We start from the raw sequence: 24,196 nt of genomic DNA, 5'->3' as shown, positions 1-24,196 counted from the left end.
TCCCTGATGCCCGCAAGTTATATACAATATCACGGAAATCAATTTTTGAGAGCGCGAGAGAGAGTGAGCGAGAGAGCGCCATGGTAGAGTGTTCCAAAAAAAAAAGAAAATATAAAACGTATGTCACCCCAGACTACACTAAAGTGTACCCCTGCCTAATAGGGGGTCAAAAATAATGACAGTGTTGCTTGCTGCGCTGTTTGCAACAGTGACTTTTCTATTGCCCATGGTGGGTTAAGACTGTAAAAGACATGTTGAGGTGAGATTAACAGGTGTCATTCATTCATTAGCATAGCTAACGTTATTTAAACTAGCTGGCTAGCTGCTAAGGAGCTACTCTATTGCAGACATCCCACCTCTCCTGGAAGTCTCCCGCAAATTGATGGTGCTACCTCCCTGAAATGAGTTTTTGCAGGCTGGGATGTCTGATCACCACTGCCCTCGACCTGCGAGTTGATCTTTAGGGAATTGTGCAGTAAACTCCCAAGTCCCACTGCAACTCCAATTTCTGAATTTGCTCCCCATATAGTAAACTGTCTATGTCTTGATTGAATTTGTGCTTTCTGATTGCATTTTATATTTCCTAATTGAATCCAATGGGAATGAGATGCTCTATTTGATGAGAAAATACAATACCCAATTACATTCAAAACTTTAAATACTGTGGAGGCACCAGAGTCTGTAGGCTGAGAAATGAGTGTTTGAAATGACTGCAAAAATGAAGCTGCTTGATATAATTTCAATTCAGATTCTAATAAAATAAATTAAAATATCACATTTTCAAAAATGAAAATAATTAAATTTTGTGAGCAAGAGTAGACTGGATAAAATAAAATTGTAACATACTCTATAATATTATTAACCTCATCCGCCTGTAGTTCTAAAATCCTGAGTGGTATGTAGTGGTTATAATCAGAGCTTAGGTTCTGATAGGCAACTGGTCCTCATTTTGTAGATGCAGACAAAAAGTAAAATGCTGTGGAAATGTTCAGCAGGTTCAACATATAGAGCATGTATGCTATCAAAATGGGCCTTGATTACTGGAATTATTTGACTCTCTATAAGAGCAATAGATACAATGAGTTAATTAAATTGTTTGTCCCCTAGTGTAGCCTGTTTGGATTATTTGTCATGGTTTTGGTAAATCCCATCTGCACACCAGATGAATTTGGGTATAAACTCTACCTCAGTGTTTGAACTAAGCAGCCTAGATTTTCTAATTTAGCCATGGAAATGAGGCCGGATCCTCTGCTGTTGGGGGCCATGCCTCTTTTTAAGCACTTTATTGAACTGGTCCAGCTGTAGCTTCAGAATGAAAAGATGAAGAATTTCATTTACTACATCTCTGACAGTAATTTTATGCACTGTCTCTGGACAGCATGGCAGAGCGATGCCACAAAGTTGTGCCACTGCCTCACGTCTTAAGACATCATCAGAACAGAGTTAGGCCACTTGGCCGTTGAGTCTACTCTGCCACTCCATCATGGCTGATTTATTATCCCCCTCAACACCATTTTCCAGAAACCTTTGACGTCCTTTATCTTCACTGACCTGTGATTGATCGTGATCTCTGATACTGCCCCTTTGTGGAAACCCACGTTCTCCCCAGGACCAAGGGTGCTCTGTTTTCCTTTGTCCCTCTGATATGCTATTTGGTAGATTTACTGTAAAGGCTACTGGAAATTATCCCTGGAGTAGGTGGGTTGTAGAGGAATCAGGGTCCATTTGATAGCATTGTGATATTAGGCTACAGGGGAGTAAGTGGAACTGCCATGAAGAGCTGGCAAAGTCTTGTAAAAATCAAACCAGAGCAGGAGTAGGCCATTTGGCCCTTAAACCTTCTTCACCACCCAGCAATACTTGCTCTTTCTCCCTGTATTATTAATCTCTTTTGGCACTGTGCTTGACAGAGCTTATTGCCCTCTGATATGCCTGCCATACTGTGAGGAATATGATATATATAACATAAGCAAGGCACCAATTAAACAAGATCCATTCTTCCACTAAGTTTAAAAAAAAACATTTCACAGGTTAAATACTGAAGTCATCCTTCACTAGTGTAGCTGGCCTCGTATCAGTCATTATGGGGATCTGCTGCACATTGCATTGCTTTGTAGTTTCAGATGATAAATTTTCTCCTGCAAATTATTTCCATCAAGTTTAATGTTATTCAAATAAAATTCAATTGTATGCTGGGTGGAAGAGAACAAGGTGTATTATTTTTAGTAAAATCTATAAATATTAATGACCATATCTCCTTGTTGAACCTGGTATGGAGTTATATTGTATGAGTTAATTTTTTTACCCTTTTTACAGTAGTGAACTGTACTGATTCTGTGACCTGAGTAATGAATTGTATGCATATATTAAGAATTAAATTGCTTCTCCAATCCAGTAATGCATAATATTTGTTATTGCATTATAACATTATTTTAGCATTTTGTCCAGTGATGAATCATTATTGACACTGGAGATAGACTTGCCTTGTATTTCAACTAATATATTAAGTGATTACCTCAGCTTTTTGGTGCACACAATCAATTTGTATCATGTTGTTTGATTTATAGTGTTTAGAATATTTGATGGCTTTATAATTTTATATAAGGAAAATGATAGAGTTTTGTCCCAAAACAAGCCATGGAAGTTGACAAAACTGGCTATCATTCAACTAACAGCTCATAAAAAGGAGTATTTGGGGCAGATAAGTCCATTAATGCTGTATCAGACATCATTAAGAGAGCATGGACCACTCTCTGGGAATAGAAATGTGATGATAAAAGCATGCCAAATGTTAGGGGGTTTATAATGACAGAAGGCAAAATACTGGATTTTGTTAACAATTTTAGGACTTAGTGCCATTATTTTTACAAAGTGTTAAATGGAGAGTTCAATATTTTCATGTTGCCTGTTGATTGACTGACCTCATTGAGCTTCAAACATGCACAATGCTAATTTGAGTAGGGTATTGAAGGACTATGGATATCAGCAAAAGGCAAAAATTCCTCAGCCGCAATGTATCGGAGTTCATCACTCTCTAGGTCTGACTTGTATGAAGCAATTGAAAATTCTGGATTTGTATAATTACCTTGGCTAATTTACCAAATGTCTACCATACAGTAGAAGTCGTACTATTGCATAGCATTAATTTTAAATGCCCTGCTCCCACTGGTTTGTTAATGTCACATGTACCACGAAACAGTGAAGAGCTTTGTTCGCATGTCTTCGCAACAAATCGTTCAATACCCAAGTACATTAAGGCAGTACAAAAGGAAAATCAGTAACTGAATACAGAATAGTTTGAGCCTGGTGGTATTTGTGTTTTTGAGATTTTATATGTTCTGCCCAGTGGAAGGGGAAGAAGAGAGGATAGCCTGGGTGGTAGTGGTCTTTGATTATGTTGGCTGCTTTTCCGAACCAGCTGCAAGTGTAGACAGGTTTAGTAGAAGAGGGGAGGCTGGTTTTCATATTAGGTGGAATGAATGTTCATAACTCTCTGCAATTTCTTGCAGTCTTGGGAAGAACAATTGCCATTTCAAGCTGTGGTGTGGCCAGAGAGGATGCTTTCTAGTTGGTGTTCCTATCTGCCCATCATCCCTCCCTAATAAGGTTTTGTTTGTCTCTTAGAAAACCCTTTGGCTCTACCAGTCATCTCCCAGTGTCCGTTGCTTATCTTGACCCCTTCCTATTCGACCCGGCTCTCCCTGTCCATCAACCCCTCTTCACTTGGACAGGGGCCAATGGGCAAATAAAGGTTAATGCAGGTCTATTGCTTGCCAGCTCCTGCCTTGCTCGTCCCATTCTCCTCTTTATACAGACCATCTTTCCCTACCTTCCTGTTGTAGGATACTCCCACATCTGTTTGTCTCTGCAGATTGAAGGAGACTTGGGTCAGAGAAAAGTGCAGGAAGAAAAGGATTTGGAGGAATCATTTTTGAGTTTGAGCTTTTGAGGCCCGAAACGTCGACTGTGCAAATCTCTCACTATCTCTTCTTTCAGTTAGTCCTGACGAAGGGTCTCGGCCCGAAACGTCGACTGTGCTTCTTCATATGGATGCTGTCTGGCCTGCTGCATTCCAGCATTTTGTGTGTGTTGCTTGAATTTCCAGCATCTGCAGATTTCCTTGTGTGTGTGTGTTTTGAAATCTGAACTGTTTTTGTTGAAGGAAGCAGTGGAGCTGTGGGTCAGGGCAGCTTTGAAATAGAATGATTTGATGGTGTTGCAGAGAGCAGTCAAGAGTATCCGTTTGGCTTTGATCTCTAGATGTAGTGAAAGAAAAGTAGAGAAATAGCACCTTACTACCTCCATCCTTGACACCACTGATGTTCTTCACCAATTTGGGCCATTTCCAGTTCTGCATTATGGACATCTAACTACTCCATTTCTCCAGACAAAACTAGAACAGTACAGCACAGGAACTGGCCTTTTAGCCCACTATATTGCACTGAACTAAGTGAATTAGTAATTGGCTGCCCAGTTAAACTAATTGCTTCTCCCTACACAAGATCCATGTATTTCCCCATTCATGTGTCTATTTAAGAGCCTCCTGTACATTTCCATTGGATTTGCCCCCATACAGCCCCCAAACAAAATATTCCAGGTATCTGCCACTTTTTTTTTTGAAACTTATCCTGAACATCATCTTCGAACTTAAATGCATGCTCTCTAGTATCAGACATTTCAAACCTGGGAAAAGATTGTGTTCACTCTTATCTATGCCTCTCATAATCTTACCATAGAAACCATAGCACAGAAACAGGCCTTTTGGCCCTTCTTGGCTGTGCCGAACCATTTTCTGCCTAGTCCCACTGACCTGCACACGGACCATATCCCTCCATACACCTCCCATCCATGTATCTGTCCAATTTATTCTTAAATGTTAAAAAAGAACCCGCATTTACTACCTCATCTGGCAGCTCATTCTATACTCCCACCACTCTCTGTGTGAAGAAGCCCCCCCTAATGTTCCCTTTAAACTTTTCCCCCCTCATCCTTAACTCATGTCCTCTGGTTTTTTTTCTCCCCTTGCCTCAGTGGAAAAAGCCTGCTTGCATTCACTCTATCTATACCCATCATAATTTTATATACCTCTATCAAATCTCCCCTCATTCTTCTACGCTCCAGGGAATAAAGTCCTAATCTATTCAACCTTTCTCTGTAACTGAGTTTCTCAAGTCCTGGCAACATCCTTGTAAACCTTCTCTGCAGTCTTTCAACCTTATTTATATCCTTCCTGTAATTTGGTGACCAAAACTGAACACAATACTCCAGATTCGGCCTCACCAATGCCTTATACAACCTCATCATAACATTCCAGCTCTTATACTCAATACTTTGATTAATAAAGGCCAATGTACCAAAAGCTCTCTTTACGACCCTATCTACCTGTGACGCCACTTTTAGGGAATTTTGTATCTGTATTCCCAGATCCCTCTGTTCTACTGCACTCCTCAGTGCCTTACCATTAACCCTGTATGTTCTACCTTGGATTGTCCTTCCAACGTGCAATACCTCACACTTGTCTGTATTAAACTCCATCTGCCATTTTTCAGCCCATTTTTCCAACTGGTCCAAGTCCCTCTGCAGGCTCTGAAAACCTTCCTCACTGTCTACTACACCTCCAATCTTTGTATCATCAGCAAATTTGCTGATTTTATAAACCTTTATTAGATCTCCCCTCAGCCTGCACTGCTCCAGAAAAAGCAACTCCATTTTGTCCAACCTTGCCTTTTAGCACACCTCCTCTAATCCAGGCAGCATTCTAGTAAGCCTTTTCTGTTCCTTCTCCAAAACCTTGACATCCTTCCTATATTGGGGAACAAGAACACCAGACCTGGCCAATCTAGAGTTTTACAAATCTATAACATAACTTCCTGAACTTTGAACTCAAATGCTTAACTAATGACTTTAAATATGCTGTGTGCCTTTTCTGCCACCCTATCCATCTGTGTACCACTGCCTTGGAGCTATGGACATGAATCCCAAGATCTTTCTGTACATTAATACTGTTTAAACATCTTGACATTAACAGTGTAGAGTCTCTTTACATTGAGGGTTTTTTCTTCTTCCTTGAAGAAAGGGCTGACCAGTCCTTATCTACTTTCAGCTGTCTCATCACTGGTCCTCGTCTTTCACCAACCAACTTCCATATTCCATGAGACCATAAGATATAGGAGCAGAAGTAGGCCATTTGGCCCATCGAGTCTGCTCCACCATTCAATCATGGGCTGATCCAATTCTCCCAGTCATCCCCACTCCCCTGCCTTCTCCCCATACCCTTTGATGCCCTGGCTAATCAAGAACCTGTCTACCTCTGCCTTAAATACACTCAATGACTTGGCCTTCACAGCGCTCGTGGCAACAAATTCCGCAGATTTACCACTCTCTGACTAAAGTAATTTTCTGCATTTCAATGGACGTCCTTCAATCCTGAAGTCCTAGACTCCCCTAACATGGGAAATAACTTTGCCATATCTAACCTGTTCAGGCCTTTTAACATTCGGAATATTTCCATGGGATCTCCCCCACCCCCCACCATTCTCCTGAACTCCAGGGAATGTAACCCAAGAGCTGCCAGATGGTCCTCATATGGAAACCCTTTCATTCCTCGGATTATCCTCCATAACCTCTGTCACCTATATCAGAATTCTACTGCCTGCACACCCTCACCTCCCCTTTCAGCACTCCAATGCGAAAAGTTCCCTCTGCAGTTTCCTTATTCACCACAGTAGGACTACAGTACAAACCCTTTTTACTACTTCTCTTCCTGTCATTTAAGAAGGGCTCACAGGAGATGCAGACATTTCCCTACTCTTCCTCCAAATGAGTGTATTGCATTTGGTGTATCAGTGTGATCTTCACTCTGTTGGGGAAGCAAAAGCAGATTGAATGCTAAAGTTGGGCTTGAATGTGACAAAAGTACTTTCACATTTGGATATTTTTAACTAGCTTTCTTATCCGTGGCCAATGAAGAGACAATAAAGGATCTTTGTTTAATTGCAATTGAGCAACTTCACTGAGAATGCAAGGATTTGGAGGTTAACTAAATGTCACATTGCACTTTCACATAAAAATGCCTGTTTGGGTACAAGGAACTTCTAAGAAGAGGTATTTTTTCTTAAATATACACTCAGTGGCCACTCTCAGATACAGCAGTTGTACCTGCTTTGGTTCTCTGCTGCTATGACCCATTCACTTCAAGGTCCAATGTGTTTGTGCATTCAGAGATGCTTTTCTGCACACCACTGTTGTAATGTGCAGTTATCTAAGTCACCGTTGCCCTCCTGAAAGCTTGCACCAAACTGGCAATTCTCCTCTGGCATATCTCATTAAAAAGGCATTTTTTGCCCACAGAACTGCTGCTCACTGGCTGTCTTTTGTTGTTTTTTTTTGCACCATTCTTTCTAAACTCTAGTCTGTTGTGTGTGGGGAAACCCTCCAAGTGATCAGCATTTAATGAGATACTCAAACTATCTCGTCTGACACCAATAATCATTCCATGGTCAAAGTCACTTAGATCATATTTCTTCCCCATCCCGATGTTTGGTCTGAACAACAACTGAACCTCGTGACCTTGTCTGCACGCTTTACGCTTCTACCAGCTAGCTGACAGGAGTGTTCAAGAACATCTTCAATCTCTCACTACTGCAGTCGGAGGTTCCCACCTGCTTCAAAAAGGGCAACGATCATATGTGCCCAAGAAGAGCAGGGTGAGCTGTCTCAGTGACTATTGTCCAGTGACGCTTACTTACGGTGATGAAGTGCTTTGAGAGGTTGGTCATGGCCAGAATCAACTCCTGCCTAAGCAAGGACTTGGACCCGCTGCAATTTGTCTACCACCACAATAGGTCTACAGCAGATACTGGAGCAAGATTGATTTGCGGGTTGGGTGGTGTCACAGCAACAACCTTGTACTCAACATCAGTAAGGCCAGGAAATTGATTGTGGACTTCAGGAAGAGGAAGCTGAGGGAACACACACCAGTTCTTGCTGATGGATCAGTTGTGGAAAGGGTGAGCAGTTTCATGATCCTGGATGTCAACATCTGAGTTCTATCCTGGGCCCAATATGTATTGATGCGATTACAAATACAACAGCAGCTATATTTCATTAGGAGGTTTGAGCAGAATTGGTATGTCACCAAAGACACTCAGATGTACCACGGAGAGCATTCTAACTGGTTGCATCAACATCTGGCATGGAGGGGCCATTGCACAGGATCAGAAAAAGCTGCAGGAAGTTGTAAACTCTGCCAACTCTATCATGGCACTAGCTGCCCCAGCACCCTGGACACCTTCAAAAGACAATGCCTAAAAAAGGAAGCATCATTCATTAAGGATCCCCCTCACCCGGGGAATGCCTTCTTCTTATTACCACCATCAAGAAAAAGATACAGGAGTCTGTAGACACACACTAAACATTTCAGGAACAGCTTTTTCCCCGCTGCTGTCAGATTTCTGAATGGACAATGAATCCCTGTACACTACCTCAGTACTTATTCCCTCTTTTTGCACTACTCTCTTGCTGCCACATGATTGGCTGATTTAGACATTTGCACTAACAAGTATCTGTACAGGTGTGCCATATAAAGTGGTCAATAAGTGCATTTTGTTACCTGAAGTGATAGTGCAACGAGAATAACATGATATAAAGTGAGATAATAATCCACTTGCCAATGAAAATCAATTGGAGGCCTCTACAGTTTTCACAGTTGCCTATTTATGTTACTTTTACCAGAAAATTTATAAAATTTACCCATTGATTAATCACGGAAAGATGTCCTCTCCATAGTTAGACTTGATTGAGGCAAAATATTTATCACAGCACTTTTAAAATAGTGCTTGAGCAGTTCATTAATTCCCATCTGGATGAATTTTTGAAGTAATATCTAGAAATTAATTTTCTGAGAGAGAAATTTTAAAATATTGTTAGAATCAGAGGCAGACCTTTCTGAGAGTGTGTGCCTAAATTGGGGATAATCTAATAAAATTCTCTTGTTTGCCATGAAAATTTTCTCTCGAGATTATTAATGAACTAGTAGCAATAACTATCAGAATGGGTTTATTATTTCATGAAATCTATTAACTGAGCAGCAATACAATACAGTACATGAAATAGAAAGAAAAAATTAAGTAAATCAATTATAGCAAATATATAAATAAATTAAAAACAGTGCATAAACAGAAATAGTATATTAAAAAAAATGAGGTAGTGTTCATGGGTTCAATGTTCATTTAGGATTTGGATGGCAGAGGGGAAGAAGCTGTTCCTAAATTGTGTGTGTGTCTGTGTGTCTGTCTGTGTGTGTGTCTGTCTGTCTGTGTGTCTGCCTGTCTGTCTTCAGGCTTCTGTACCTCCTTCCTGAAGGTAACAATATAACAATAAGAAGAGGGCATGTCCTGGGTGATGGGGGTCCTTAATAATGGACACTGTCTTTCTGAGGCATGGCTCCTTGAAGGTGTCTTGGATACTATGGAGGCTAGCACCCAAGATGAAGCTGGCTAATTTTACAACTTTCTGTAGCTTCTTTCGGTCCTGTGCACTAGCCCACCTCCAGACCCCTACCCCCACCCCCAAAACCAGACTATCAGAATGCTCTCCATGATACATCTATAGGTGTTTGAGTGTTTTAGGTGACAAACCTCTTCAAACTCCTAATGAAATAAAGCCGCTGTCTTGTCTTGTTTATAGCTGTATCAGTATGTTGCGACCAGATTAGATCCTAAGAGATCTTGACACCCAAGAACTCGAAATTACTCACTCTCTCCACTTCTGATCCCTCTGAGGATTGAGCGTGTCCCCTTGTCTTGCCCTTCCTGAAGTCCACAATCAGTTCTTTCATCTTACTGATATTGAGTGCAAGGTTGTTGCTGCGACACCACTCATCTAGCTGGTATATCTCGCTCCTGTACACCCTCTTGTCTCCATCGGAGATTCTACCAGCAATGGTTGTATAATCAGCAAATTTGTGGATGGCATTTGAGCTATACCCAGCCACACAGTCATGGTTATAGAGGGAGTAGAGCAGTGGGCTAAACACACACACCTGAAGTGTGCCAGTACTGATAGTCAGCGAGGAGGAGATATTGTCACCAATCCGCACAGATTGTGGTTTTCTGATTAGGAAGTCAGTCCAATTGCAGAGGGAGGTACAGAGGCCCAGGTTCTTTAGCTTATCAATGTGGAAATGATGGTGTTTAAATGCTGAGCTATAGTCAATAAGCAGCAACCTGACATGGGTGTTTGTATTGTCCAGGTAATCTAAAGCTGTGAAGAGCCATAGAGATTACATCTGCCATAGACCTATTGTGGTGATAGGCAAATTGCAGTGGCTTCAGGTCCTTGTAGAGACAGGAGAAGGACATGGATGATAGCGAGCTCAAGATGCAGTATGCTATATGACATGTCTATATCAAAGAGGGACTATTGAAGAGCATTAAAGTATCTTGGGGACTTGTTGGATCAAGTTGTTGAGAGAGGCAAATGAAAAGATCTCTGGGTCTGACAGATCTTTATGTCCTCTTTAGCTGCAGGCAAGGTGCCAAAAAACTTTAGAATAGCCAATGATTTCCTGTTTAAGAAAGGCAGTAGAGACAACTAAGGAATTATCAGCTGTTGAGCCTAGAAACTATTGGAGAAGATTCTTAGTGACAGAATATACTTGCATCTAGAAAAGCATTAATTGAGCTTTAAAGAAGGTGATGAAGAGGGGTAATGACGGTAGGGCTGTGAATATTGTGTACATGGACTTTAGTAAATCTTTTGAAAAGATCCCTTATGGAAAACTAACCAAAAAAGATTAAGGCATTTGGGATCTTTGGAAACTTGGTAGACAGGATTCAGAATTGGCTTGGACATAGAATAGAAAGGAGGACTGTTATTCTGATTGCAATTTTGTCATCAGTGGTGTTCTGCGGGGATCAGTGCTGTTACCTTTGTTGTTTGTGATGCATTTAAGTAAATTATTTAGACAAAAAGTGTCGATGGGATGATTAGTAATTAATGTTTGCATAAACATTGGCGGAGTTGTTGTATAGTGAGGAAAATTGTCAAAGGATTCAACAAAATATGGACCAGTTGGAAATGTGGGCAGAGAAATGGCAGATTGAGTGTATTATGGATACCTTTGACTCGTTGCACTTTGGGAAGTCAAATTTAAGTAGAAATTTAGTAAATGGAAGGATCCTTAGGAGCGTTGATATACCAAGCAGTCTTGGGTTGCAAGCCCCTAGATCCTTGAAAGCAGGAACACCAGTGGTAAGGAAGGAGTGTGGCATAGTTTCTTTCATCAGTCAGGTGCTGAGTACATAAGTTGGAAAGTCATGTTGCAACAATATAAAACATTGGTTAGACCATATTGGAGTATTGTGCGCCTCATTACAAGAAGGATGCGGAAGTTTTGGGGAGCTTTACAAGAGGTTCATGATGATATAGATTTTATTGGAGAGTATTAAATATAAGAAAATCTTGGGCAAACTTGAACTGATTTTTCTGGAATGATGGAGGTTTGACACAATTATGTAAGATTATGAGAGGCATAGATAGGGTAAATAGTCTTTTTCCCAGGATAGAAAAAGCTTTAAGGTGAGAGGGCAAACGTTCAAAGGAGATTTACTTGGCAAGCTTTGTTTCAAACACAGCATGCCTGGAGCATGCTGCTCGGGGAGGCATACTCCTCTATGGGATAGTGAATAGGCATACTCATACTCTGCATCCAAGTCATGTTTAAATGGCATCTAGACAGGCAAATGAACAAGCTGAGAATTGAGAGATTTGGATTATGTGCAATTCAAATTATTATAATGGTTAACAGAGCCATCATGGACCGAAAGGCTGTATGGTTTCCGTACTCTTCTGATTTCCCCAGCATTGGATTTCCTGAGTAGACTGCAATATTGCTTAAAGCCTATCTAGTTGCAGAAAGCAGGTCAGATGTGCAATCATTATCACTTATGAGTTCTTTTCCCCTTCATCCAAATTTCCAAAATGCTGCAAAATGATGAAATGTTGCTACATTCTTGGGGGTGGGGGGGAAGAATGCATCTACACTTGCAAAGTGCTGAAGTGAATGACAATCTGCAATGCCATGTATGCGGCCATTAGAAATTCAGCCTAATACACAGAAGTTCCTTTGCATCCATTCCCTTTTCAGGTTGGAGAATGGCTGGAAATAAAAGTAATCAAACGTGAACAGGTTGGTACAACCACTGCAGTTAAGTACACCTAATGTTGCCCAGAAATACCGTGTTTTATTTTGCAGAATTACTGCAATTAAAAACCCTGTGTTTTATAGGATGAAGGGTAATAATGACCATCTCCCAGCTGCTTGTGGTTTTTTTGGGGGGGTGAAGGAATTTTGACTAAGCACTTCAGACTGAGTCATCCCTGTAACCGTGAAACATTTTCCACATCAGAGTCACAATGGATGATATTATTCTTTATTTTGAAGCAACATGGGACAATACTGTACAGGGATCCGCTGTAGTTGGACACTGCTAGATAAGACAATATCTTGAGTTCATCCTCCTCCAGGCCTGTGCCCACTCTCCATAGCATTGCTTACCCCATTTTCTCTGAGCTGTTAACTTGCGATATCTCAATCGTTATCAATCACTAATTAGCTAGATAGGAATTGCTTTGATCCTTGTGGATAGGACTGGGCAGTTTTCTACTCTGTCACATAGAGAAGGCTATTCCTGAACACACAGCTAGTTCTGGAACATGAACTCAGCACCACATCTGGGAGTTTTGTTCTGGCCTTGTACACCTTGCTGTCTCAGGGGCTCTTGATATTGTGAATTAATTCTCCTCTAAATACATTTCAATTCTTGGCTGAATTACACAAACAGAATTTTTTCCCCCAGAGTAGAAATGTCAAATATTAGAGGGCATGCAATTAAATCGAAAGGGGGGAAGTTTAATGGGAATGTGCAGGTTAGTGTTTGTTCTTGCAGAGAGTCATAGGCACGTAGAACAGGCTGCCTGGGCTGGTGGTGGAAGCAGATATGGATCATGTGCAGGGATGTAGTTTAATTTGGCATGGTGTTTGATAGACATGATCAGCTGGAGGGGCTGTTCCTGTGCTGTATTGTTCTATGGGCGATATGACCCCAAGAAACTTGATTGTTTCTGTCAATAATGATGTTACCCACTTATGAGTGGGTGCCATCGAGTGAGTCATTCTGCTTTCCATCATGTACTTAGTTTGGCACTTCAAACTTGATCATAACTGCAGCTAAGATAAGAATGACGCATTTGTTCTAATCTCACAATAACAGATATAAATTTAAACTAATGTCACCATCGTTTCTTTGGGTTCTGAATTAATATAAAAGTTATTTTCAAAAAGAAACTAATCCCAAAGGACTGCGCTAGAAGAGCAAACCAGTTCTGCTAATATGCATGGACTCCATTTGGATGATGCCGCTGGGCTGAAGTAGTTGACTGATAACAAGCTCGTAAATGCTGGAGATGATTAATAATTCAGACTATCAATCAGAAACATATTTTATGCACTATAATGCTGACACAGGCATCTGTTTCCAAATCATGCACCAAGGCTGCTAACATTATTTTGCAATCTGTTAAACCTTGAAATAGCTTATTAAATATCTTTGCAAAGATCATACAAAAGATTGATCAGATACATGATTCTGTCTTTTTGATTTGACCATGCTTTTGACCAACCAGAAATGAAGTGGAGGCAAGATTGATATTCTAGATCAGGCCACCTACATGTTTCCCAGACAGATGAAAGTTGGCTTGTTAATTCCCTTCTGAGAGTTGTTCATCTAGTAGTTTTGGTAATTCCTTTAAAGAAAACTGGGCATAGGAATTGGCTCATGAGTTTCCTTGTTTCAAAGGAACATTTAATGTCAGAGAAATGTATACAATACACATCCTGAAATACTACTACTTTGCAACCATCCACAAAAACAGAAGAGTGCCCCAAAGAATGAATAACAGTTAAATGTTAGAACCCCAAATATCCCCCCTCCCTCTCGTGCATGTAGCAGCAAGCAACAATTCCCCCCCCCACCAGCAAAAAAAAGCATCAGCACCCGCCATCGAGCACTCAAGCGTGAGCAAGGCAACAGCAAAGACACAGACTTGCAGTACTCCAAAGACGACAGTGTTCACCCGGCATTTGACATACCACAGGCTCTCTCTCTCCCCCTAATAAGGGAGAAAGAGGTGTCTCCATTTCACAGCGGGAGGGGAGACATAATAAACAACTCGCTGGTTTACGATGTTAAAAGTCTGTTGCGTCGCTTTTTCTGAGCTCTATGCCCAAAGATCTTCCATCTCCCACGACACACCAGTCTTCTGCTTGGACACTGACCTCTGATCCACCTGCCTCCAAGCCACGAGATCTCGGTCCTCCGAAGGAGAGCAGAGCTCCTAGGCTGAGCCCTTGGCCGTGCTGAACATTGGCCAGTTGTGGGTCCCATTCCTGCACAGAACCGTAGTCAGCGTGTAACTCCAGGTCAGGGTCTTCTAAAGAACCCTGAAAGAGAAAATTAGAGATATTAAAGATGGAAATAGAGCTGTTTCCAAAGATGCAAGCAAAGGAGTGGCCGTTAGGCACCATTAACCCTCCTTTTGATTTAAGACACATAAATTTAAATATTATGTTTTGGCTGGACTTCACAGCTTGTTATTGTTAATTATTTGGACATAACTTTTACTAATAATCTATTATAAAGAAGTACAGCAACAGTGCTAATTAATTTCTAAAACTGCAAGTGCATTTCACTGAATTGATTGCTTTGAACATTTGGTTTTACTTTTCTTGAGAGGGTGGCCCGCAGTATCATTGCAAATCTTTGACACTATTATAAACTCCAAAAGAGGCACATGTAAGATACCAAATTGCTTCAGTTTCCCTTTTGGTCTAACTCCTATTTCAGTGGATTCACTGTTTATACATGCTGGCATTGAGAAGGATCCTCCTTCTCAGAGTCTTTACACCCAGCCAGTGTGTTGTCACTCTCATAATTTGCTCTTGAGGCTGCAGGGAGGAGACCAACTTCTGTCTCCCTCCAGAGTGTGCTTTTTCCAAAGTGCTTGCAAAGAAATGTTGTGGTTTTTGTTGAGGTTCACACCTAAATGACAGAAAGCTCTGTGATCTCTGGGCTGTTCCTCGGGAGACCTACTGAACCAAACACCTACTGCCACTCAGAAAGATGTACTTTGGTCTGCCCAGAACGAACTGGCTTCCAATGCAAGAGCCTGCCCACAACTAATTTATTTTTCAGATTGGCATATTTCAAAGTGCAGTAGTACCTGCTAATGGATTTGTTGAAGATTGTGCAGCTTCTGCCAAGGTTCTGTGGGTCTGTCCCGTTACTGAAGAGTCTGGGTAAAGTACATGAACCTCTCAGATGTATTGCTGGCAGAAAAAAATTAATGCCACATTGATACAATATAAATATTAAAGGCAACTGTAATGACATAGTGGATTACAACAAATGAATGCCCAGTTTTATGAATCAAGTGTTTTTGGAGTTGGCATAAATTGATAATTTCTTCAGAGATGCGCCCTTAGAAATATGATGCTGATATTAGTCAATGTATTGAAGATAATGGAAGGAATCTTGCAATGCCCTAGAGTGGGTGGGTGTGTGTGTGTGCTGAGCAGAGACTGGAATCATGTCATGAGATTAAAATATGACTTGTTATTGTTAGGTTGCATCTGGAATTTCCAGTTGGCGGACGATTTCCCTCCACACTGCTCTGTCCCGACACTTGTCCACAACATCCCTAGTCTTGTTCAGCTTGGTCCAATCCTTGAAGTTATCCAGCCACGTTGTTCCTTGCCTTCCTCTTCCTGTTTTTCCCTCCACCTTTCCACATAGCAAGTCTGACAGGATGTTATCTCTCTGCATAACTTGTCCACAATAAGCAACTTTTAACTTCATGATCTTCGCCAGCAGTATCCGTGGTCTATCAACTTTGGACAAACCCTCTCATTTGAAACTTTCTCTGTGCAGCTGACCTTCAACATTCGTCGATAGCACCACATTTCAAAAGCATTAATTCGTTTCATGTCATCCTTCTTCAGGGTCCATGTTTCTGATCCATACCTCAGCAATGACCATACGTAACACTCGAGGAAGTGGATTCTACTCTGGAAGTCTACCTACCGATTGCATAGTAGATCTTTTAGCTTCATGGACTGGGTCTTAGCCATACCTATTCTACTTCTGATCTCAACTTCACATCTCCCGTCATCTGTTGGACAACTGCCAAGATAATCAAACTTTCGCACCTGTTCAATGTCTTGTCCATTCACTTGTAATGATACCATCATGAATGAGTCTTTAGTGTTTGTTTTGCTTACTACCATCGATTTTGACTACAAAGCTAAATAATCAACACACTATCAAATTCATCTGCTGTCCCATCCCACCAACATTCATTCATATAAGAAATGGTTGCACTGCCACCTACAGTGGAGATGAAAAACAGACCCAGTAAACCAAAGAGGCTTATCTTAATACAATAAATCTAATGACCCTTTGTTTTCCTCAGTACTTCGCCTAACAAGAGAAAAGATTTTGGTGATTCTAAAATATCGGAAGATGAAATTGACCACAAATAATTAAATTAAATCTTAGGGAAAAGACAAGGAATTATATTTTTATTTCCAGGTAGTTTTAATCTACGAGCGATAAGATTGTATTGAAGTGCCATCTGTATGAACAGGAAGCTGGCCATCTGTGTTGTCTGATACGCAACTGTTGGAATAGTGGCACAGCAGATTACAAGTCAGAAAAGGGAGCCAAAAATAATGCGGAAGCATTTACTATTTTACATTGTCAAAATCACTGTATGTTTTCAATTACCTACGTTCAACTTGATTAACAAAGCTTCAATTTTGACAGTATACATGTAATTAAAAATCTATTGGCTCTGCAAGTATTAGTGATGGATAACACTTGAATAAAATTTGAACATGCTTTTTATAGGTCCAAAGTGATGGCATTTGATAATTCAAGCACTTACTAATGATAAATCGACATTTGAACTTAAATTGGTTAAAATATTTTAATGTAGTTACATTTTATCAATGAATTATATGCTTAGAGAATTGTGAAATAGCTCAATATTGGAAGTCCAAATTGACCATAAGTAACTTGCAAAACTTCTTGTGGGGGGGAAAAATGGCTGATAACTACATATGGCTCTAATTTTTTAGAAAGAGATAGAAGCAAACAGGAGAACAGCTAATTATCCTCGCAGCACTAACCAATAAGCTGTCGGTGAGATTTCTAGTATAATACCTGACCTTGGCTAAAGTAGTGAGAAATCAGATGCCTGTGAAGGATTGTGAGCATTTCCCTCAAATGGTTACAATAAGCAAGGATGTAAATTCTGGGAGGTATTAATGACCTACCAATATTGCCAACATGATCATGTAATTGAGGACTTGCCTTTTAATGTTGTCCGATTTCTGAAGGGGAAATGAAGTTACAAACGTGCCGACATCTGGCATGCACGCAAAACTGTATGTATTTACACACTTGTTTAAAAGCTCTTTTGTGGTGTATTGTGTTGAATTTTGTAAATTACAACATGGATTGGTATTGGTAAAGTTTTTAGAAATGTAACTTTGTGACGTGTAAGAAAAGAACGATTGAAGCAGTTTATTTATGTTGCAAGTTTGGAGCTGAAATTAAATTACGTGAATAGGTAAGGAAAGGTTTTGCCTATGGCTCTCAAATAATCTGTGAATTTCTGCACCAACAGTACTAGGAAGATTAAGTCTGTGTCTTTGCTGTTACTCTGCTGCACGCTTGAGTGCTCGGTGGTGGGTGCCAATGCTTTTTTTTTGCTGGTGGGGGGGGGTGGGATTGTTGCTTTGCTGCTGCTTGCGTGTGGGAGGGGGAGCTGGGGGGTACTTTGGGGTTCTAACATTTAACTGTCATTCATTCTTTAGGGGGCACTCCTTTGTTTTCACGGATGGTTGCAAAGAAAAAGCACTTCAGGATGTATATTGTATACACCTCTGACATTAAATGTACCTTTTGAAAACTTTGGGGTTTGTGAAGTTATTCAGATGTTGCAGAATAATCTGTGGTTGGGTGGTAATGTCTGATGGTCTTAGTAATTATGTTTAGCTTTGACTTATTAGCATTTATTAAATTGGTCTTAAATTGTGCCAGCTTGTATTACTGTTGAATTTCCAATAACTTTCCCCAATAGCAGTTTCCATATGTAACAAAACAGCAAAAAGATTCCTTTAATATGGGTAAATGCTACATTAGTTTTATAAGAAATGATAATAGTGATAGTAATAGAAACAGATTGTTACAGAGTCTAGTGATTCTATTGTTGATTGTTCAGGAACTGTGATTTTTTTCCCCCCCTTTGTCCTCCATCTTCCACCTATTCCAATGCACAAAATTTGCCTTGTTAAATGTTTGACTTCCAATGTTAGGTAACACTAGTTAATCATTAGGAAGAACAAAACAATCAGGATGCCTTGCAAGCATGGGTTGGAAGCTATTAATTCCACACCTTGCTACCGTCTGATACTGAACGTGGCTGCAGCCTCAGCCTTCTATTTGACCCTTTGAAACTTGTTGGCTGCTCAGTAACACACATAAAAAATGCTGGTGAACGCAGCAGGCCAGGCAGTATCTATTGGAAGAGGTACAGTCGATGTTTCGGCCGAGACCCTTCATCAGGACTAACTGAAAGAAGAGATAGTAAGAGATTTGAAAGTGGGAGGGGGAGATCCAAAATGATAGGAGAAGACAGGAGGGGAGGGATGGAGCTAAGAGCTGGACAGTTGATTGGCAAAAGGGATATGAGGCTGGAGAAGGGAGAGATTCATGGGACGGGAGGCCTAGGGAGAAAGAAAGGGGGAGGGGAGCCCAGAGGATGCGCAAGAAGTTGTAGTGAGAGGGACAAAGGGAGAAAAAGAGAGAGAGGAAAAAAATAATAATAAATAAGGGATGGGGTACAAAGGGGAATATTCCATCTGGGTAGCCTCCTACCTGATGGCATGAACATTGACTACTCTAACTTCCATTTATGCCCCACCTCCTGTTCGCATTTTTTATGTGTGTTGCTTGAATTTCCAGCATCTGCAGATTTCCTCGTGTTTGCAGCTGCTCAGTAATATTATCTACGTACACGGCTTATCTTCCCTTGAAATAGTAAAAGTCAATTCTGTTGTAAACATAAAAATTTCCACAACTCTCTGCAGAAGTTTCTGAAGATTTGCTGATATGTTAATTAAGACATTTCCCTCCATCTAAAATGATCAAACCCATATTTTGAGACCCTGAGTCACAATTCTACAATCCCAAGCAAATGGAAGGATTGGTCTAATTTTTACTACCCAGTCTCCCTCTTCTAGTCCAAATGTGGGACAGCTGCCTTGCTAGCCTGAAGCATCCCTGACCCCAGATGCCTGAGTGGCCATTGAGCTGACAACTTTAATAATGAGGAATCCTGGCCCCAAAACACTAATGCAAGCCTTGACAGCTGGCAGAGCCCTTTCTCCAGCTTTTTAATTTCAGTCCTTCCAAAACATTTAAAAATATTTATATTAACTGTATAGTTTAAAGAAGTATTAAGAGGCAAGCTAAAATAAATTTAAAATGTTAAACAAAAGCAAAATATTTAAGATGAGAAAGAAACTTGCTATCCCCTTTATTTTCTTTTTGTAGCCCCATAATCCACTTTGAAATTGATTGGGGTCTCCTGGTCTCGTGGTCTCTACCATGTTTGTCCTACATCAGGATACAAGCGGTTTCCCAAAGGTCACATGGGGAGATCCCAACACGCATGCCTTGTGAAATCCACCACGAAAGCGAACTGGCAAATTACATGTTCCAGATTTACCATAGAACCATAGAAATTACAGCACAGAAACAGGCCTTTTGGCCCTTCTTGGCTGTGCCGAACCATTTTCTGCCTAGTCCCACTGACCTGCACACGGACCATATCCCTCCATACACCTCCCATCCATGTATCTGTCCAATTTATTCTTAAATGTTAAAAAAGAACCTGCATTTACCACCTCATCTGGCAGCTCATTCCATACTCCCACCAATCTGTGTGAAGAAGCCCCCCCTAATGTTCCCTTTAAACTTTTCCCCCCTCACCCTTAACTCATGTCCTCTGGTTTTTTTCTCCCCTTGCCTCAGTGGAAAAAGCCTGCTTGCATTCACTCTATCTATGCTCATCATAATTTTATATACCTCTATCAAATCTCTCCTCATTCTTCTACGCTCCAGGGAATAAAGTCCTAACCTATTCAACCTTTCTCTGTAACTGAGTTTCTCAAGTCCTGGCAACATCCTTGTAAACCTTCTCTGCAGTCTTTCAACCTTATTTATATCCTTCGTGTAATTTGGTGACCAAAACTGAACACAATACTCCAGATTCGGCCTCACCAATGCCTTATACAACCTCATCATAACATTCCAGCTCTTATACTCAATACTTCGATTAATAAAGGCCAATGTACCAAAAGCTCTCTTTACGACCCTATCTACCTGTGACGCCACTTTTAGGGAATTTTGTATCTGTATTCCCAGATCCCTCTGTTCCACTGCACTCCTCAGTGCCTTACCATTAACCCTGTATGTTCTACCTTGGTTTGTCCTTCCAACGTGCAATACCTCACACTTGTCTGCATTAAACTCCATCTGCCATTTTTCAGCCCATTTTTCCAGCTGGTTCAAGTCCCTCTGCAAGCTCTGAAAACCTTCCTCGCTGTCTACTACACCTCCAATCTTTGTATCATCAGCAAATTTGCTGATCCAATTTACCACATTATCATCCAGATCATTGATATAAATGACAAATAACAATGGACCCAGCACTGATCCCTGTGGCACACTACTAGTCACAGGCCTCCACTCAGAGAAGCAATTCTCTACCACTGCTCTTTGGCTTCTTCCATTGAGCCAATGTCTGATCCAATTTACCATCTCTCCATGTATACCTAGTGACTGAATTTTCCTAACTCACCTCCCATGCGGGACCTTGTCAAAGGCCTTACTGAAGTCCATGTAGACAATATCCACTGCCTTCCCTTCATCCACTTTCCTGGTAACCTCCTCGAAAAACTCCAATAGATTGGTCAAACATGACGTACCACGCACAAAGCCATGTTGACTCTCCCTAATAAGTCCCTGTCTATCCAAATGCTTGTAGATTCTGTCTCTTAGTACTCCCTCCAATAACTTACCTACTACCGATGTTAAACTTACCGGCCTATAATTTCCTGGATTACTTTTCAATCCTTTTTTAAACAACGGAACAACATGAGCCACTCTCCAATCCTCCGGCACCTCACCTGTAGACAGCGACATTTTAAATATTTCCGCCAGGGCCCCTGCAATTTCAACACCAGTCTCCTTCAAGGTCCGAGGGAACACCCTGTCAGGTCCCGGGGATTTATCCACTTTAATTTTCCTCAAGACAGCAAGGACCTCCTCCTTTTCGATCTGTACAGTTTCCATGATCTCGCTACTTGTTTCCCCTAATTCCATAGACTTCATGCCAGTTTCCTTAGTAAATACAGACGCAAAAAACCTATTTAAGATCTCCCCCATTTCCTTTGGTTCCGCACATAGGCGACCACTCTGATCTTCAAGAGGACCAATTTTATCCCTTACAATCCTTTTGCTCTTAATATACCTGTAAAAGCTCTTTGGATTATCCTTCACTTTGACTGCCAAGGCAACCTCATGTCTTTTAGCCCTCCTGATTTCTTTCTTATGTATTTTCTTGCACTTCTTATACTCCTCAAGCACCTTATTTACTCCCTGCTTCCTATACATGTCATACAACTCCCTCTTCTTCTTTATCAGAGTTGCAATATCCCTTGAGAACCAAGGTTCCTTATTCCTATTCACTTTGCCTTTAATCCTGACAGGAACATACAAATTCTGCACTCTCAAAATTTCTCGTTTGAAGGCTTCCCACCTACCGATCACATCCTTGCCAGAGAACAACCTGTCCCAATTCACGCTTTTTAGATCCTTTCTCATTTCTTCAAATTTGGCCGCCTTCCAGTTAAAAACCTCAACCCTAGGACCAGATCTATCCTTGTCCATGATCAAGTTGAAACTAATGGTGTTATGATCACTGGAACCAAAGTGCTCCCCTACACAGACTTCCGTCACTTGTCCTAACTCGTTTCCTAACAGGAGATCCAATATTGCATCCCCTCTAGTTGGTCCCTCTATATATTGATTTAGAAAACTTTCCTGAACACATTTTACAAACTCTAAACCATCTGGACTCCTAACAGTATGGGAGTCCCAATCAATATATGGAAAATTAAAATCCCCTACCACCACAACTTTGTTTCCTGCAGTTGCTTGCTATTTCCCTGCAGATTTGTTCTTCCAATTCTCGTTGACTATTGGGTGGTCTGTAATACAATCCCACTAATGTGGCCATACCTTTCCTGTTTCTCAGCTCCACCCATAAGGACTCAGTAGACAAGCCCTCTAATCTGTCCTGCCTGAGCACTGCTGTAATATTTTCCCTAACAAGCAATGCTACTCCCCCACCTTTCATTCCTCTGCCTCGATCACATCTGAAACATCGGAACCCTGGAATATTAAGCTGCCAGTCCTGCCCCTCTTGTAGCCAAGTTTCACTAATTTCTATAACGTCATAATTCCACGTGTCAATCCACACCCTCAACTCATCCGTCTTCCCGCAATACTCCTAGCATTGAAATATATACACTTCAGAAGATTTTTACCACCACTCACAACCTTTCTATTAGCGGATTTGCTTGAACTTTTAACAACATTTATTTTCACCCCAGCCACACTGTCAGCTCTGGCACTCTGGTTCCCATCCCCCTGCAAATCTAGTTTAAAGCCTCCCCAATAGCACTAACAAACCTCCCTGAAAGGACATTGGTCCCCCTGTAGTTCAAGTGTAATCCGTCTCTCTTGTACAGGTCCCACCTGCCCCAGAAGAGGTCTCAATTATCCTGAAATCTGAAACCCTGCGCCCTACACCAGTTCCTCAGCCACTTGTTCATCCTCCAGAGCATCCTATTCCTACCCTCACTGGCACGTAGCACAGGTAGCAATCCTGAGATTACCACCCTCGACGTCCTGCTTTTCAACTTCCTACCAAGCTCTCTATACTCCTCACTCTTCCTTGCTATGTCATTGGTACCGATGTGCACCACGACATCTGGCTGATCACCCTCCCACTTCAGAATGTCATGCAATCGATCAGAGACATCCTTGACCCTGGCACCCGGGAGGCAACAAACCATCCTGGATTCTCTGTCACGACCACAGAACCTCCTATCTGCACCTCTAACTATCGAGTCCCCTATCACTAGCGCTCTCCTCTTTCCCCCCTCCCTTCTGCACTGCAGAGCCAGACTCAGTGCCAGAGATCCGGCTACTACAGCTTGTCCCAGGTAAGTCATCCCCCCTCCAACAGTATCCAATGCGGTATACTTGTTGAGGGGAATGTCCACAGGGGAACCCTGCTCTGCCTGCCCTTTCCTCTTCCCTCACCTGACAGTGACCCAATTTCCTGTGCTCTGCTCCTTTGGCATAACTACCTCCCTGTAGCTACTATCTATAATCTCTTCATTCTCCCGAATGATCCGCAGGTCATCCAGCTCCTGCTCCAGTTCCCTAACGCGGTTTGTTAGGAGCTGCAGCTGGATGCACTTCTTGCAGGTGTCATTGTCAGGGACACCGGAGGGCTCCCTGACTTCCCACATCCTGCAAGAGGAGCATTCCAACATCCTGCCTGGCATTCTCTCTACTCTAAACTATCTGAAGAAAAAAACTTACCAGAACCTACCCTGGCCTCTGCCTGTTCTCGCCGAAGCCTGTTGAGCCAAAGCTGTCCCACTCTGACTCAGTCCACTCCGATGATGGCCGCTACAACAATGGCCACTATATATGGTGGTCTGCTTTTAAACCTTGGCGCACTACGTCACGCGCCTGTGCAGTGCAGACCCTTCTCCCCCAGCAGTGTTTAAAAAAAAAGACTTTTTCTACCCGATTTCTTCCATTCGCTTCTTCAGCTGCTTGCTTCGACTGAAACAAGAACCGTTGAAATTTTCTCTTTTTAAACCTTGGCGCACTACGTCACGCGCCTGCGCAGTGCAGACCCTTCTCCCCCAGCAGTGTTTAAAAAAAAAACCGACTTTTTCTACCCGATTTCTTCCATTCGCTTCTTC

General features: G+C 41.5%; 1 protein-coding gene across 2 annotated transcripts in view; it reads left to right on the top strand.

Moving 5' to 3' along the window:
* mcf2l2 (MCF.2 cell line derived transforming sequence-like 2) overlaps window positions 1–24,196 on the top strand; it is a 338,701-nt gene that overhangs the window by 27,411 nt on the left and 287,094 nt on the right. The window lies entirely within an intron of this gene.

The sequence above is a fragment of the Mobula hypostoma genome, chromosome 4 (genome assembly GCF_963921235.1).
Source record: "Mobula hypostoma chromosome 4, sMobHyp1.1, whole genome shotgun sequence".
Lineage (NCBI taxonomy): Eukaryota > Metazoa > Chordata > Chondrichthyes > Myliobatiformes > Myliobatidae > Mobula > Mobula hypostoma.
The sequence above is the reverse complement of the archived record's forward strand: the minus strand, read 5'-3'. Positions and strand labels throughout refer to the sequence as shown.